The sequence below is a fragment of the Canis lupus genome, chromosome 4 (assembly GCF_011100685.1).
Source record: "Canis lupus familiaris isolate Mischka breed German Shepherd chromosome 4, alternate assembly UU_Cfam_GSD_1.0, whole genome shotgun sequence".
Classification (NCBI taxonomy): Eukaryota; Metazoa; Chordata; class Mammalia; order Carnivora; family Canidae; genus Canis; species Canis lupus.
Window position 1 is genome coordinate 12,472,896 of NC_049225.1, and position 19,344 is coordinate 12,492,239.

Here is a 19,344-nt window from a genome sequence, read left to right on the forward strand (position 1 = left end):
CTAATAGAACCAAAAGTATCCAATGATTGAAGTGGATCCCAGGACCAAGTGCTCCCCTGTCCCTGTCCTGGGCCATGTCCCCTCCCTTGCAGTGTCACTGCTTCTCTCTGTATGAGCCCCATCTCGTGCCTCTCCTCCAGTATTTGCAGCTCATGAAGCCTCTATTTCCTCATATCTTAGTCTTGTTCAGAGCCCACCCTGACCACAACCCTCTTCACAATCCTCTTAAAGTTCAAACCCCTGGTGAAAGGTCCCACCATCCTGTCTTCTAGGTGTATATTCTTGAGAAAGAATATAATTGGCTCAGCTCATCCTATTGTACTAACGGGGTGAATACCAGGCTAAGGTGACATTCAAATTACTGACATTCTCTGTCAACTGTACCGGAGGTCTACTAATTCTTTTTTGAGTCACGGAAATATTTTTTCAAATAAAATTTTATGTAGACCCCAAAAGATCACTTACAGTTAGATGCCTATTCATACAACTTCCTTTTAACCATGCCAACTACTGCCCTTGAATAAGTCTGTTATTTTTAAACCATGTGAATTTGTTAAAAATGCAGATCTGGAGATACCTACTTCATAACCTCTGGTTCAGGTGACGTGGGTAGTAAGTGATATACATCATTCTCAATCTGCCCAGGTGACTCTGACTTAGGGGGTCCTCTGGTCACTCTTTGAGAAATATGGACATAGGATATTCCAATAAAAGAAAAGGAAATTGATTCTTAAGGTTGGCTGTATTAAAGATAGGAGCACAAAATACAGAACCTGGCTTTCACTGACTTTATAATTTTGCTTGGATTTGGCTCAGGGATCAACCTGTTTTTGTATAATTAGTGCCTTTGCTTAAATCTTCATCAATTGCCTTGAAAAGCAAGAAGTCTCTCCCATTTATGTCATAGATTTCCTTGGAATCTGATCTTATTAATGTGAAGTTACACAAAATCTTTCCTTAATCCTGCGGTGAACAGAAAGCTAGAAGAGAAGAACAGCAGAGTAAGAATTCCATTAAGACATTGGGATAGAAGATTGATGATGGGAAATTATTCCATAAACTGGCCCTTGAAAGGAATTTCCAAGCTCTATGACATACCTGCAGAGAGTAAAGGCCATATTAAATCAGATGACAGAGATATCAAAGGTGGGTCTGCCCCAAGCAGCCAGGGACAGCTGTCAGTGCAAGAAGGGCTTACCCAGAGTGCCTGACAAGCAGACATCTGAGAATCTTGGTTCCATCTTTAAAAGAATACTTTTAGCTAAACAAAGCACAGACATTAAATTTTAATATCGTTGTAAGTGCTGGAATGCTCTCATAAAACTTGAAAATTTGTGCTTGCTGGGCCCACAGAGAACAGTCTGCACTTTCCTGGGCTATAAACCTGCTAGGCGAAGGGCTGGGACCTGCAAGGTCTCTCCTTTGGCCTCCTCGGCCTCTCTGAGGCCACCTTCAGGAAGGATTCTCCAACAGCACTAGATGTCAATATCTGGCTGGTCCCCTAGCAGCCCCTAGATGCTAAAGATAACCCCATTAAATAACCACTCCCCGCATAACTAAAAGCTAGAAAAGGCCTAGGGGCCCCACCTGGGAGAGTCTCTACCAACTTCCTTCTACTTTGCAGAACTTCCCTCCCTGCCTTGCTCAGACTTAAAGGGGCACAGCTCCACAAACACTTTGTTAAAAGGCTCTTGCCTCTCCGGAAAAGCTGTCATTCTGTTGCCCTTTAGAGTTACAGAGAGGATGGTCTGGGAGTTGAAAGACAACTTGATACATCAATAATATCAGTTACAATTTCTTGGAGGCCAACCTTGAGTCAGGCTATGTGCTATGCACTTCATCTCTTCTACTTCGTTTAAATCTTACCACAACCTTAGGAAGGTTATGTTGTGCAGGTTATTGCTCCCCAAAATTTGGCCCAAGGACCAGCAGCATAAGCCTCACCTCACCTGGGAGGTTGTCAAAGATGGAGAGTCTTGTATCCTCCCTTCCCCAGACTTGCTAGGCCAGATTCTGATTTTTTAACAAGCTCCTCAGGGGATTTTTGTGTACTTAACAGCTGGAGAAGCACTGATGTAGCTCAGGAAACTAAGAGCTCAGTCACCTGCCATCCTCAGTACTAGTTTTCTTACCTGAAGAAATGAAGGGATCACTAATAATTTGAGGACATTGGCAAGCACACACTGCTCCCGACCCTCACAACAGCCCCAAAAGGCTGATTTTCAGGCTCCCATTTTACAAATCAGGAAACTAAGGCCAGAGCTAGTAGACAGCTTCCTCATTTACAAAGTTAATAAGCATTTGGTCCAGGATATAGACCTTCCCTACATGACCAAAAGCTAATACCTTGGGGCACCTGAGTGGCTCAGTCAGTTAAGCATCTGCCTTTAGTTCAGGTCATGATCCCAGGTTCCTGGGATGGAGCCCCAAGTTGAGCTCCCTGTTTGCAAGAAGATTGCTTCTCCCTCTCCTCCCTGCTTGTGCTCTCTCAGTCTGTCAAATAAATAAATAAATAAATAAATAAATAAATAAATAATCTTTATAAAAAATCTTTTATTTATGAAAATAAATAAATAAAAGCTAATACTTTTTCCTTTCCTCCATGTCGTGTCTTAAATGACCTGAGGGATTTATTCAGCTCTTCAGCAACACTGATTTGACTCAATTGGTTACTCCATGGACAAATCAACAAGCAGTATTCCATGACCTCCCTCCAGTTGACTCTGAAGAATTCCTTGTTCCTGCCCAGTTTCTCATTGGCCTCAGTGTGTCCCATTTGTCTACCCCTGTGAGGCTTGAGGCATATCAGACCCCAGGACTGCAGCCTGCTGATGGCCCACCATGTACTCTCTGCAGTACATCCACCACCACCACCAGCTCAGCACTGGTTACTGGTCACATCTATTCCTCAAGACCCAGCCTCACTTGAAAGCTCCGTAGGAAGGGACCTGTCCTTTCCCACCACTTTTTAGATCTCAGGGCACTAGTGAAGTAGTTCTCAGACAGATAGAGCTAGCTCAATACAATCAACTTATCACTATATCTGACCCACTTCTGGTTTGAGGAAAATACTGACACATTGAAACTTTCAGCCTTTTGTTTTACAGCAGGGTGGTGTGAGGTCCAGAAAGGGGAAGTCCATTTTCTTTCTTCTTGTGGTGAGATTTATGTAATGGTTGCCCTAAGTCCTTTGAAATGAAATTTTAGCCCATTCTATTATATCCTGCAACATTGTCATTTATTCATTTTTTTACACTCAACAACCACAACAAAAATCCTACAATGTGTCCTACATCCTACATGTCTAGGATGTCCAATAGAATTATAGAGGCTTAAAGAGAAGGAGTAGAAGAAGAAACAGAAAGAGAGATGAAAGACAGGAAGGAGAAAATACAAAAAGAATCTTGAATTGCTTCTCACCAATCCAAAAGGAGTGAAGTTAATTAAAATACTTCAATAGTAATAGCAAATACAGCTACCACTTACTGTGAATGTGTATTAGGCACTCATAAGCATTCTCCAGCCAGGACTTTACCTAATTCTTATAAACTTCCCGAAAGAGGAAAGTGAGACTTGGGTAAACAACCTACCAAAGTCACAAGTGAGAGTCAAACCCTGGCCCAAAGTCTATACCCTTCACTTAACACAAGAACCAGGAATTTCTCTCCCCCTTCACCACAGACTTACACAGGTGCCCAGAAATGGCAGCTTGAGCATGACCACACTGGGCCCAATACCCAGAAAGAGCAGTGAGACTATGAGCAGGAGAGCTGTGATTTGAGATAGCTTGACTGAAAAGGCAACATTCTTCCTTAAATTCTTGTGCCACTAGATGCTTTGGAAGCAAACATTGAGTACCACTCAATCCTACCCTTCCCTCTAGAAAACCAGAAGTTTCTTTAGTCCCGCATTAGCTGGTTTCTCATTATGTAAACAGCCTAAGCCATTTCATTCAATTTATTGCTACATTAGTCCCAAACCTAGCTAGGGAAATACATTAACTTTTAATAATATGTCCTTGATGACTTGTAGAAATCAGTCCCTGCCAGCCCCTTTCTTAAATATATCCTCGTGAATCAAGGAGCAGTGAGGGAAACCAGCAAGTTAAACCCAGTGGCGTTCTGTAGCTTAAGGAAAGAAAGAAATTTGGAATTCTTGGGAGGCCTTTAGAAATAGATCTGTTTAATCATCTGCTAGAAGCATATGGTAGTAAATAGTAACTTGTTAGCAGGTTTCTGATACTGCCCATGCTTTTTCTCAAAATCTTGGCAATGGTACCAACTAGCATCAGGGAAAAGGAGATACTTACTGAAAACTTCTTTGGGAGTTATTCTTACTGATCACAGCCCTGCTCCCTGAAGTAGGGAGCAATTTAGGCTTTATTCATTGTTGTAATAGACCCGAAATTAATTCAGAATCTAATCACAGGAAGAGCCTTGAGAATCAATCCAATTTTTAGTCAACATCATTATCATCACCATCAACAAATGTTTATTGAGCATCTAGGACACTAGATGCTGGGAATACAAAGAAGCCTGAAGCCATCTTCCTGCTCCGAAGGTGCTTCACTAGAGAGAAAAGTAACACAAATGTTAGAATTCATTCAAGATAAATGATGTTACAGGAAAAACGCTGGGGCAGAAAGAGAAGGCAGAAGCCACAGAGGTGAGAATTCAGAGAGAATGTCCTTCAGGTAAGGTTCTGGAGTAGGAAAGTGACTTCCACAGGCATCAGTAAGATCTTCAGTGGGCTTGTGCAGTATGAGACAGGGAGAGTCTGGGGAGATGGTCTCCAGTTAAGTAAGGCAGATGCGGACTCTAGGGGTGACCCGTGGGAATATAAAATAAAGGACTTCTCTAGTCTCCAACAAAAAGAAATAAGAAATCCACAATTCCCTTTTATGTGCTTTCTAAAATTATCTGCAGTTTCCTACTGCTCCTTCTACCTGTGACAGTCAAATAACAAAGAAACTAAGTTGAAACCCTTTGTTTTTCTCTCACTGATCCTGTATTCTCAAATAAGTTTTCCTTGATTTTGCTCTCTTCCCTTGGTGCATTTTTAAAAGTTTTTATGTTTTACCTTATTTGAAAAGAGGCTTTGTTTTTAAACAATCCCATTTCAATTAGACATCTTCCTCAAAGCGACTTTGTGAAGGCTGTTTATTAAGTTGACAGTATCAACCGAGTGCTTAGAGCTCCTCTAAAGAAATATGCCAACTAATGTAAAAGCAATCACAGGGAACTAGGGTTGGTGTGCTGCCTGGGGCTTTCTTCTTTTAATTAGCATTAGAATAGCTGTGGCTTCTGAGGGCTGAAAAACTCCTCCAAACAATGGCAAAGCCAAAGCCATTCAGGTTGGACATCCCCAAGTTTTGAATGGGTCATATTCTGAAGACATGCGAATTTTTCACTTGAGAGTCAGGCCAAGCATTTCCACAAAGGAAAAGAAGTGGTCCATAGGATGAGCAATGTGATGGCCACTGGTTCCTGCACCCCTGCTCTGAAGGGGCCACTGTTCTAAGCCCCTCACGTGATTTATTCCATTTCTTCCTCACAAAAAATTCTATAAAGTTGATGTGATTATTATTCATTTCTTGGAGGGAGAAATGAGGGTTCAGAGTGTATAAATAACTTGCTCAAGATTAAACACCTAAGAAGGGAAACAACAACAACAACAACAACAACAACAACACCTAAGAAGGGGCAGTACCAATATTCTCTTAACCAGTGTTTGATACTACCTTTTTGGACTGATTTTTTTTTTAAAGATTTATTTATTCTTGAGAGACACAGAGAGGCAGAGACACAGGCAGAGGGAGGAGTAGGCTCCCCGTGGGGAGCCCAAGGCGGGACTCATCCCAGGACCCTAGGATCATGACCTGAGCCAAAGGCAGACACTCAACCACTGAGCCACCCAGGCATCCCTGGAAGAACTGATTCTAAGCAGGCCAGGACTAGGATGAGGCAAGTGAGGTACCCACCTGGAGCTACAAAAAGCTTAGGAGGCCAGCCCCAAGAAACCTATCTAATCTGTAGTGAAGCAAACCTGACATTCTTCACAGTATTGTGCCTAGCCAGCCTGGGCCACCCACTATATCCATCTTGCCAAACTCATCAGCAGTTCTCATACATTAATTTGTGTCAGTATCACCCCAAAGGTCTTTGTTAAATTCAGATACCTAAGGACCTACCCTAAGAAATTAGGATTCACTTTGCCTGGGATGGTCTTTGTTGCCCTCTCCTCTGGCATTAACCCCTCTGCCTGGAGTGCAGGGCCATGGCTAGACCTGAAAATAGGGAGAGGGAAGGTTAGCACAGTCACTCAGGAGAAAGGAGAGAGAAACTGAAGGGACAAGAAATCAAGAACAGCATGCTTCTGGGGTGGCATAACCAAGTTGGCTCTTTCCATAGAGAATGCACAGTGCTACTTATATAGAGGAGTGAAGATGGCAGAGGAGTATGGGGGCTCCTATGTTTGTCTCACCCCTCAAATACAACTAGTTAACAAATTGTTCTGAACACCTGAGAAAACAAATGCTGCAAGTCTACAAGTAGAAAAGGAACCACTGTTTAGAAGGGAAGAGGTGAGGAGACTCAAATCCAGCGTGATATAGCTGAGCATACCACAGAGGGGAGAATGCTGGCTTAAGGACACTACTGCAGAGTCTTACAAGCAGCAGAGTAGGGAATCAGAACTTTAAGAAGTCTGCTGCGGAGGAGAATGTGCCTGGCCTAACGATGCTCAGGTGGTGAATCTCAGGGCTGAATCTCGGGTGTCAGAGTGTGGCTTGAGGATCCCCAGGGTTACAAGAATGGCTTGTGCCTGAGTGTGGCGCAGGGCGTGGGAAACCAGCTGAGAACAGTGAGTTTAGGTGCCGACTTTCTGCTGTGTTGCCATAAACTGCAAACCACCGCACAGTCGTGCGACCCCTTTCCTGGGAAGGGTCCAGCAAAAGGCAAAAGTGGGCAGGCAAGACCCTCCTCGGGTAGAAAACACAGTCCTTGTGGTGAGAATCCCTAAAATTTGGAGTTTTGCAATTCAGTTGTTTGCCTGAGATAAAAACACTTGATCACAGACTGTGTGAACACAGGGTTCTCAAGGAAACCAGGGAGACAAGAGTGATTGACTGCTTTTCTGTGAGGGCTCACTAAAGAGTGAGAGGTGTGAACTTTCCTCTGTAAGGGCTGCAGAGCAGGGCACTATCACATTAATCCCGCCCACCAGTGCTAAAGCCTTCAGGGAGCAAAACAACACCACCTAGTGGAATCCAGAGGTGCTTACACCAAGCCCTGCCTCCCTGCACACTGGAGGGGCATTTCCACTAGGGCAAGTTCACCTGAGAATCTGCACAACAGGCCCTTTCCCCAGAAGACCAGCACAGACAACTCATTCACACCAAGATTACTGATTATAGATTACTGATTGTAAGCTGCAAAGCTTCAGCCCTTGGAGGAAACTGTATTTACCATTCTTTGTATCTTTATTCTTTATTCTTTTAGTATTATTTTTCAGTTATTATCTTATTTTTTCAATTCTTTTTTCTTTTTTAAATTTTATTTTTTTATATACTTTATATATTTTTTAAATTTTCTTCCTTATTTTGAGATCTAGTTTCTTTTAATAAGCAGACCAAAACACACCCAGGATCTAGGTTATTGTTGTTGTTGCTTTCTCTTTTTGTTTTTATTGGGTTTTCTTTCCTCTTTCTTACTCCTTTTCTTTTCTGGACAAAAGACAAGATGGAGAAATTCACCCCAAAAGAAAGAACAGGAGGTGGTACTCACAACCAGGGATTTAATCAACATGGATATGAACTAGAATTTGAAACAATTATAAAGATACTAGCTGGGCTTGAAAAAAACCACAGAAGACATTAGAGAATCCCTTACTATAGAAATAAAAGAACTAAAAATCTAGTCAGGCCAAAATTAAAAATGCTATTACCAAGATGCAGTCCTAAGTGGAGGCTATAAAAACAAAGTTGAATGAACCAGAAAAACCAATTAGTGACATAGAAGATAAATTATGGAAAATAAGGAAGCTTATTAAGAAGAGGGAAAGAAAACTATTAGATAATGAAGGTTGACTTAGGGAACTCAGCAATTCTGTAAAGCAAAATCATATCTGAATTATAGGAGTCCCAGAAGATGAAAAGCAGGAAAAAGGGGAACATGGTTTATTTGAACAAATTATAGCTAAGAACTTCCCTAATCTGGGGAAGGAAAGAGGCATTCAAGTCCAGGAGACAGAGAGCTCCCCTCAAAATCAACAAAACTTGGTCAACACTTCAACAAATTATAATGAAACTTGCAAATTACAAGTTAAAGAGAAAATCCTGAAAGCAGCTCAGTACAAAAGATCTTCAACCTACAAGGGTGGACATATTAGGCTGTCATAGATCTGTCCACAGAGACCTGGCAGTCAGGCCAGAAAGGAGTGGCATGATATATTGAACAATCTAAATGGAGAAAATATGCAGCCAAGAATACTTTATCCAGCAAAGCTGTCATTCAGAATAGGAAGAGAGATAAACAGAACAATAACAACAACAACAACAAACTAAAGGAAATTTGTTTCCAGGACAAACAAAAACTAAAGGAATTTGTGAACATTAACCAACCCTGCAAGAAATATTAAAGGAGACTCTTTGAATGGAAAGAACAACCAAAAGGAACAAAGACCAGAAAGGAATAAATACAATCTACAGGAACAGTGACTTTACAGGTAATACAATGGTACTAAATTAATATCTTTCAATAATTATTCTGGGACGCCCAGGTGGCTCAGCAGTTGGGCATCTGCCTTTGGTTCAGAGTGTGATCCTGAAGTCCCGGGATTGAGGCCCACTCACATCAGGCTCCCTGCATGGAGCCTGATTCTCCCTCTGCCTGTGTCTCTACATCTCTCTGTGTGTGTTTCTCATGAATAAATAAATAAAATCTTTAAAAAAATTATTATTTTTCTGAATGTAAATGGACTAAATGATCTCATCAAAAAGACATAGAGTATCAGAATGAATTAAAAAAAAAGACCCATCAATATACTGCTTACAAGAGACTCATTTTAGACTCAAAGACACCTCCAGATTGAAAGTGAGGGGATGGAGGATCATTTATCATGCTAATAGACATCAAAAGAAAGCTGGAGTAGCCATCCTTATATCAGACAAACTAGATTTTAAACCAAAGATTTTAATAAGCAATGAAGCAGGGTAGTATATCATAATAAAAGGGTCTATCCAATAAGAATATCTAACAAGTGTAAATATTTATGCCCCTAACTTGGGAGCAGCCAAATATATGTATCAATAACAAAATTAAAGAAAAACATTGATGATAATACAATAATGGTAGGGGACTTTAACATACCATTCACAACAATGGACAGATCATCTAAGCAAAAGATTAACAAGGAAATGAGTGCTTTGAATGACACATTGGACCAGATGGACTTCACAGATATATTCAGAGCACTCCATCCTAAAGCATCAGAATACACATTCTTTTCGTGTGTAACGGGAACATTCTCCAAAATAGATCAGATACTGGGTCCCAAATCAGGTCTCTACTGGTACAAAAAGACTGAGATCATACCTTGCATATTTTCAGACCACATGCTATAAAACTTGAAGTTGACCAAAAAAGAAATTTGGAAGGAAAACAAATGCATGAAGGTTAAGGAACATCCTACTAAAGAATGAATGGGTCAACCAAAAAATTAAGAAATTAAAAAAAAAAAATGCATGGAAGCAAATGAAAATGAAAACACGACAGCTCAAAACCTTTGGGAGGCAGCAAAGGTGGTCCTAAGAGGGAAGTATATACCAGTACAGGGCTTCCTCAAGAAGTAAGAAAAGTCTCAAATACACAAGCTAATCTTACACTTAAAGGAGCTGGAAAAAAGAACAACAAATAAAGCCTAGAACCTGCAGGAGAAGAGAAATAATAAAGATTAAAGCAGAAATCAATGATCTAGAAATTTTTTTTAAAAAAACAGCTCAACAAAGCTAGGAGCTGGCTGTTTGAAAGAATTAGTAAAATTAAGAGGTGGAAGACAGTGGAGAAATAGGGAACCCTAGTTTTGTCTGGTCCCTGGAATTCTGCTAGATAGCTATCAAATCATTCTGAACACCTGTGAACTCAACTGGAGCTCTAAGAAAAGAATTGCTGTAATTCTACAAAGAGAAAAGCAACCACTCTTTGCAAGGTAGGAGGTGCAGAGAAGTGAATCTGAGGTGATATATCATGAGATACAGCAAGGGGGCGGAAAGCCTCTGGAAGCTGGCTACTGGAAAGTGATATAGCAGCGCAGCACAAAATTGGAATTTTAGAAGTCTGCTCCAATGAGAAATGTTCCGGCCTGAAAGGGTGCTTGATTGGTGAATCGGGGCAGAATCCTAGGTAGAACAGTGTGGTCTCAGGATCACAGGGTCACAGAAAGAACAGGAGTGCCTGAGTGTGACAGAATTTCAATTTCCAAGTGTCAGAGCAGGGAAGCCAGCTGCCGTCAGGCAGCCCAGGAGTGAGCTTTCAGCTCAGTGTTGCCATAAACCACAAACTGGGGCCTGGTCAGATGACTGCTCTCTGAGCAGGGGTCCACCAAGGGGCAGAACTGTGGTGAGACCCCCCCTTGTCCTTCCCTGGGAGGAGCCAAGGGGTGTGGCCACAGGAATCTATAAAGTTTGGAGACTCAAAATGGAGTCAGTGCCTGAGATTAAAACACTCGGTCAAAAAATTAAATTAAATTAAATTAAATTAAATTAAATTAATTAAATTAAATTAAATTAAATTAAAATTTAAAAAATAAAAATAAATAAATTAAAAATTTTAAAATTTTTAAAAAAGAAAAAAAAAACACTCGGTCACAGGCTGGGTGAACCCAGAGTGTGGATAGAAACTAGGGAGACAAGAGTGATTGACTGCTTTTCTGTGTGGGCTTGCTGAAGGGGGAGCGAAGGGGGGAGGTGTGTGCAAATTTTCAGTTCCAGAGCAAGAGATAGGAGCATAGTCATTTTTATCCTCTAAAGCAGTACAGAAAGCCTTCAGGGGACAAAAGCTACATAGAGCAATCTGATGCCACTTACACTGGGTGCTGCACCCTGGTAAAGGAAGTGCAATTCCTCTGGGGCAAAGACATCTGAGAATCAGTACAATAGTCCCCTCTCTTAGAAAAACAGCAAGAACATTTGGCTAATACCAAGTTTACTGATCACACAGAACTACAAAACTACAGTGCTAGAGGAAAATGGTATATAGAATTCACTGTTTTTTCTCATAATTCTTTAATCTTTCAGTTTAAATTTTTTCTTTTTTCTTTTTTACCTTTTCAATTAGTTTCTTATTTTATTAACTCTTTTTTAAGTCTTTTTAATTTTCATTTTTTTTTTTAATTTTTTTTTTATTTATGATAGTCACAGAGAGAGAGAGAGAGGCAGAGACATAGGCAGAGGGAGAAGCAGGCTCCATGCACCGGGAGCCGGACGTGGGATTCGATCCCGGGTCTCCAGGATCGCGCCCTGGGCCAAAGGCAGGCGCTAAACCGCTGCGCCACCCAGGGTTCCCTTAATTTTCATTTTTAAACTTAAATTTTATATATATATGTTCTTCATTTTTGGCTTTCTTTCATTGTACTCAACTTTATATGTATATATAAAATTTTTCTTTCATTTCAATTTTCTTTCATTGTATTCAACTTTCTTTCATTATATTCAACTTTATATATATAAATATGATAATTTATATATTAATAATTAAATAATAAATATAAATAAAATAATAATGAATAATAAAATAATTAGATATATTGATATATATTTATATATACAATTATATTTTATATACATTTTATATACAATTATATAATATATACATATACATATACATATATTTATATATAAATATGTATATATACAATTTTTCTTTCATTTCAATTTTAGGATCTAGCTTCTTCTAACAAACTGACCAAAATACACACAGAACATAGTGTGTTATTTTGTTCTGACCATCTGTTTGATTATATTCTTTCTTTTTTCCTTTTTTTTCTCTTTTGGGTTCTGATATCTTCTTATTTGTTTAGTGTATTCTTTGCTGGGATCATGGTTGATATATTTGTATGTCATTCTCTTGTTCCTCTATTCTTCTCTGGACAAAATGACAAGACAAAAAAAAAAAAAAAGAAAGCAAGAGACAGTACTTACTGACAGAGACTTAATCAATACAGATGTAAGTAAGAAGTCAGGGCTAAAATTCAAAATAATGATTATAAAGATAGTAACTGGGTTTGAAAAAAACATAGAAGACACTAGAGAATCCCTTTGGAGAAATAAAAGAACTGAAATCTAATCAGGTCAAAATAAAAAAAAAAGGTATTATTGAGATACAATAAAAAATAGAGGCTCTAATTGCTGGAATAAATGAGGCAGAATAATCACTTAAATTAAAGATAATATGATGGAGATAAAGAAAATGAGAAAAAGATAACTACTGGATTATGAGAGGAGGATTCTAGAGATCAGAGATACCATAAAATGAAGCAATATTAGAGTAATTAGGGTCCCAAATGAAGAAGAAAGACAGAGTGTGACAGAAAGTATATTTGAGCAAATTATACCTAAAAACCTCCCTAATCTGGGGGAAGAAAACAGGCATCCAAGTTCAGGAGGCAGAGAGCTCCCCTCAAAATCAATAAAAAAATAGGTTAGCACCTCAATATATAATAGTGAAGCTTACAAATTTCAGAGACAAAGAAAATCCTGAAAGCACCTCGGGACAAGAGGTCCTTATCCAACAAAAGTAGAAACATTGGACTGGCAGCAGACCAATCCACTGGAACCTGGCAGACAGGAAAGGACTGACATGATATGTTCAGAGTGTAAATGAGAAAAATATTCAGCCAAGAATACTTTATCCAGCAAGGCTGTCATTCTGATGGAAGGAGAGATCAAGAGCTTCTAGGACAAACAGAAACTAAAAGAATTTGTGATCACTAAACTAGCCCTGCAAGAGATATTAAAGGAAGATCCTTTAAGTGAAGAGAGAGCCCAAAAGTAACATAGACCAGGAAGGAACGGAGACAATATACAGAAACAAGATCTTTACAGGTAATACAATGGCACTAGATTCATATCTTTCAGTGGTTACTCTGAATGTAAATGGGCTAAATGCTCCAATCAAAAGACACAGGGTAACAGACTGGATAAAAAGGCAAGACCCCCCCCCCCAAAAAAAAAAAACAAGACCCACTGATACGCTATCTACAAGAAACTCATTTTAGACCTAAAGACACCTCCAGATTGAAAATGAAGGGGTGTGGGGCAGCCTAGGTGGCTCAGCGGTTTAGCTCCGCCTTCAGCCCAGGGGCCTGATCCTGGCCAGGATGGAGTCCCATGTCAGGCTCCTTGCATGGAGCCTGCTTCTCCCTCTGCACCCACCCCTCTCTCTCTCATGAATGAATAAATAAAATTAAAAAAAAAAAGAAAATGAGGGGGTGGAGGACCATTTATCATGCTAATCAGGTCTCAACTGGTATCAAAAGATTGTGATCATATCAAGCATATTTTCAGACCACATAGCTCTAAAGCTTGAACTCAATTACAAGACGAAATTTGGAAGGAAAACAAAAGCATGGAGGTTAAAGACCATACTATTAAAGAATGAATGGGTCAACCAGAAAATTAAAGAAGAATTTTAAAAATTCATGGAAACAAATGAAAATGAAAATACAGCTGTTCAAAACCTTTGGGATGCAGCAATAGCAGTCCTAAAAGGAAGTACATAGCAATACAAACATTTTTCAAAAAGAAGAAAAGTCTCAAATCCACAACCTAATCTTACACCTAAAAGACCTGGAGAAAGATCAACAAATAAAGCCTAAACCCAGCAGGAGAAGAGAATTAATAAAGAGTAGAGCAGAAATCAATGAAATAGAAACCAAAGAGCAGAAGAGATCAACAGAACTAGGAGTTCTTTGAAAAAATTAATAAGATCAATAAACCTCTAGCCAGATTTATCAAGAAGAAAAGAGAAAGGACTCAAATTAATAAAACCAGCAATGAAAAAAAATAATAAAATAAAATCAGGAATGAAAGAGGAGATATCACAACCAACACTGAAGAAATACAAACAACCATAAGAACATATTATAAGCAACTATATTCCAACAACTTAGGCAATCTGGAAGAAATGGATGCATTCCTACAAATATATAAACTGAAACAGGAAGAAATAGAAAACCTGAACAGACCCATAGCCACAAGGAAATTTGAACAGTAATCCAAAACCTCCCAATAAACAAGAGTCCAGGGCTGGATGGCTTCCCAGGGGAATTCTACCAAACATTTAAAGAAGATTTAATGCCTATTCTTTTGAGGCTGTTTCAAAAAATAAAAATGGAATGGAAACTTCCAAATTCTTCCTATGAGGCCAGCATTACCTTTATCTCACAACCAGACAAAGATCCCACCAAAAAGGAGAATTACAGACCAATATTCCTGATGAACATGGATGCCAAAATTCTCACTAAGATACTAGACAGTAGGGCCCAACAGTACATTAAAAGGATTATTCACCATGACCAAGTGGGATTTCTTCCTGGACTGCAAGGGTGTTACAATATCTGAAGATCAATCAATGTGATACACTACCTTAATAAAAGAAAGGATAAGAACTAGATGATCCTCTCCATAGATGCCCAAAAAGCATTTGACAAAGTACAGCATTCTTTCTTAATTAAAACTCTCCACAGTATAGGTGTTGGGCTGGCTGAGAGACAGGGGCACCCAAAATGGCAGACATCTCAAATTGGGTCAAAATGGCTGATCTTGCCGCCAAAGCAGCCATGACCACCACATCATCTCCAGTAAATCGAAGCCTAGACAGGAAACCGAAACTTTCCATCCAGGATTTTCCAGCCAGGGACCACCCCCCATCCTCTGTACTATCCCCACCCCCAACCAATCACCTAGGGACACGATGTTCCCTTGCCTAATTTGGTAAGGGACCCACCCAGATCCAGACCCGGAACCAATAAGGCTTAAAAACCCCCCCACTCCCCAACCCCGGTGCGACTTCCCTGACTCAGGCCACCCCTCCAAGTCACAGAACCTCACCCAGGAGTGCTCCCCATTAAAGCACTCTCGAACCTACTGCCTGGCTCTGCTGTTTTTTTGTTTGTTTGTTTGTTTTGTTTTGTTTTCCGCTGTTCATTTTGGAAAAAAAAAAAAAAAAAACGAACAGTAGGGATAGACGGAACATATCTCAATACCATAAAAGCCATATATGAATAGCTCAGTAAATATCATCCTTAATGGGGAAAACTGAGAGACTTTTCCCCTAAGGTCAAGAGCACAACAAGGATGTCCAGTCTCACCACTGTTGTTCAACATATTACTAGACATCCTAGACTTAACAATCAGACAACAAAAAGAAATAAAAGGCATCTGAATAGGTGAAGAAGAAGTCAGACTTTCACTCTTTGCAGATGACATACTGTATGTAGAGAAACCAAACTCCACCCCAATATTGCTACAACTCATAAAGGAATTCAGCAAAGTGTCAGGATACAAAATCAAGAAGTCAGTTGCAAAATGCACAGAAGTCAGTTGCATTTCTATACACTAACAATGAGACTGAAAAAAGAGAAATTCGGGAATCAGTTCCATTTACTATTGTGCCGCAAACCATAGGATACCTAGGAATAAACTTGACCAAAGAGATAAAGGATCTGTACTCTGAAAACTATAGGACATTCATGAAATAAATTGAGGAAGACACAAAGAAATAGAAAAAGGTATCATGGATTGGAAGGACAAATATTGTTAAACAGTCTATGCTTCCCAGAGTAATCTCTACATTCAATGCAATCCCTATCAAAATACCAACACTATTTTTCACAGAGCTGGAACAAAATTTGTATGGACTAGAAAAGACCCTGAATAGCCAAAGAAAAGTTGAAAAAGAAAACTAAAGCTGGTGGCATCACAATTCTGGATTTCAAACTCTATTACAAAGCTATAATAATCAAGATAGTATGGTGCTGGCACAAAAACAGACACAAAGATAAATGGAACAGAATAGAGAACCCAGAAATGGACCCTCAACTCTGTGGTCAACTAATCTTCCACAAAGCAGGAAAGAATAACTAGTGGAAAGAAGACAGTCTCTTTAACGAATGGTGTTGGGAAAATTGGACAGGCACATGCAGAAAAATAAATCTGGACCACTTTTTTTACACCATACACAAAAATAAATTCAAAATGAATGAAAGACCTAAATGTGAGACAGGAATCCATCCATATCCTAGGGGAGAACACAGGCAGAAACCTTTTTGGATTCAACCACAGCAATTTCTTGCAAGACACATTTCCATAGACAAGGGAAACAAAAGCGAAAATGAACTCGGGACGTCATCAGTATAAAAATCTTTTGCTCAGCAATGGAAACAATCAACAAAACTAAAATCCAACTTACAGAATGGGAGAAGATATTTGCAAATATCATATCAGATAAGGAGCTAGTATCCAAAATCTATACACAACTTATCAATCTCAAGAGCCAAAAATCAAAAAAATCCAGTGAAGAAATGGGCAGAAGATATGGACAGACATTTCTCAAAAGAAGATATACAAATGGCTGACAGAATGAAATATGTTCAACACCACTTGATATCAGGGAAATACAAATCAAAACTACAATGAGATACCACTTCACATGTGTCAGAAAGTCTAAAATTAACTTGGGAAACAACAGATGTTGGCAAGAATGTGGAGAAAGGGGAACCATCTTAAACTGTTGGTGGAATGCAAATGGTGCAGCCACTCTGGAAAACAGTATGGAAGTTCCTCAAAAAGTTAAATATAGAGCTACCCTATGACCCAGCAAAGCAAATAGGTATTTATTCAAAGGATACAAAAATACTGATTAAAAGGGGCTCTTGCATCCCAATGTTTATAGCAGCAATATCCACAATAACCGAAATATGGAAAGAACCCAGATGTCCATTGACAGATGACTAGATAAAGAAGATGTGATATATCTAATGGAATATTACTCAGCCATCAAAAATAATGAAATCTTACCATTTGCAATGATGTGGATAGAACTAGAGAGTATTATGCTAAGTGAAATAAGTCAGTCAGAAAAAGGCAAATACCATATGATTTCACTCACATGTGGAATTTGAGAAACAAAGCACATGAACATATGAAATAAAAGTAGAGGAGGCAAACTGTAAGAGATTCTTTTTTTTTAATTTATTTTTTATTGGTGTACAATTTACTAACATACAGAGTAACCCCCAGTGCCCATCACCCATTCACTCCCACCCCCCGCCCTCCTCCCCTTCTACCACCCCTAGTTCGTTTCCCAGTGTAAGAGATTCTTAACCATAGAGAACAAACTAAACTTGCTGGAGGGGAGGCCAGTTGGGGGATGGGGTAACTGGATGATGGGCATTAAGGAGGGCACTTGCTATAATGAGCACTGGGTGTTATATGCAACTGATGAATGACTAAATTCTACCCTTGAAACTAATAATACACAACATATTAACTAAATTGAATTTAAACATATTTTTTAAATAAAGAAATATACTGGAAAATTATTCAGAATTAGCCAAGCTGAGATGGCATTATGGAGAATCATTTTTAACAGATGCTACTTGATATTACAACAAAATACATGTTATGCATTGATTAAACAAGCAATATTCAGATCAAATTTCCAAACATTTATATATTTTTAAAAATATTTCCTTGAGGGCTGCCCTGGTGGCTCAGCGGTTTAGTGCCGTCTTCAGCCCAGTGTGTGATCCTGGAGACCTGGGATTGAGTCCCACATCAGGCTCCCTGCATGAAGCCTGCTTCTCCCTCTGCCTGTGTCTCTGCCTCTCTCTCCCTCTCTCTCTGCGTCTCTCATGAAAAATTAATAAAATCTTAAAAAAATAATTTAAAAATAAAAAATAGAAATATTTCCTTGAGCAATCAAAGGAATGATGTATTTATCACCGCTGAACTTCTGTTCTTAAGATTTAACACCACTGAAGAAATACCAAGAAAGAGGAAGGAGAGAATATGGACTTCATATTTAGTAGTCAATAATACTATGTCACTATATGCTATATGTATATATGTAGATAGCACATCACTTTACACTCTATGTATAGACCATACACCATTTCACTACAGTTATCCCACAGGGGCAAAAATTCCCACTGAGAAGCTCCGTGTCTATCTGATTCACCATAATGCGACCAGTCCCTAGTACTGCAACTGACACCTAAATAGTAGCCACACAGTGAATATTCCTATAATACTACAGAATACACAAGATGTAACTGAATGCTAAATTCCATCATCTAGTTTCAAGTGATGCAGAAGGACCAGGAAATAGATAAATTTAACCTAAATAATGAGAGAAGTTTTAAAAAGGAAATAAGGCTTACATTGAGCTTTTAAGAATTTTAAGCCCATAGACAGCTTCTCTTCTTCCCCTCTCCTCCTTCTAGTTCCTCCTTTTTCTCCTCTCCCCTCTATTTTACAACCACTCTTTGGGAACTTCATCCAGTCTTATGACTTCAAATACCATCTATATTATACCAATTCCACATTCCTATTTCCAGGCAACAATTCCCTTGAAAAACCCAGATTCATATATCCAACTACATCCATGACATTTCCATGTAGAGTTCATTCATCACTGAACCCTTAATATACTCCAGCACCCACCACCCTTGCCAACCCTATTCCTGCACAATCTCTCTCATCTTGGTAAATGCATTCTTCAAGTTGCTTAGGCTCCAAACCCTGGAGTCACTCTTGACTCCTCTCCTCTCTCAATCTCCACTTCCAAGGGCAGGTCCTGTTGACTCTATATTCATAACAAATCCATAATCTGACCACTTCTCACTAACAAAATCATCCTCTGCCAGGATTTCCTCTGTGACCTCCTGACCAGCCACCTGTTCCCACTCCTGGCTCCCTCTAGGCCAGAGTAACTCATTAAATATATCTACAGGATCATGGAATTCCTCCATTCAAAAGCCTCCATGATGTCTCATCTCATTCAGAGCAGAATACCCAAAGTCCTTACCATGATGCCTACTGATCTCACTGACCTGTCTCCTTCTATCCCTTAATCACTGGGTAAGTTCAAGCCACCCCTGATCTCTTTCTTATTCCTTGGATTCTTCAAGCACACTCTAGTGTCAGGGTCTTTTTCCTGCCATTCCTTTTGCCATAAAGATTCCTCCAGATATCCCATTGTTCACTCTTGACCTCTTTCAGGTCTTTCCTTAGATCTCCCTGACTACAGTATTTAAAAATAACAGTCCACTCACTGCCATGACTCT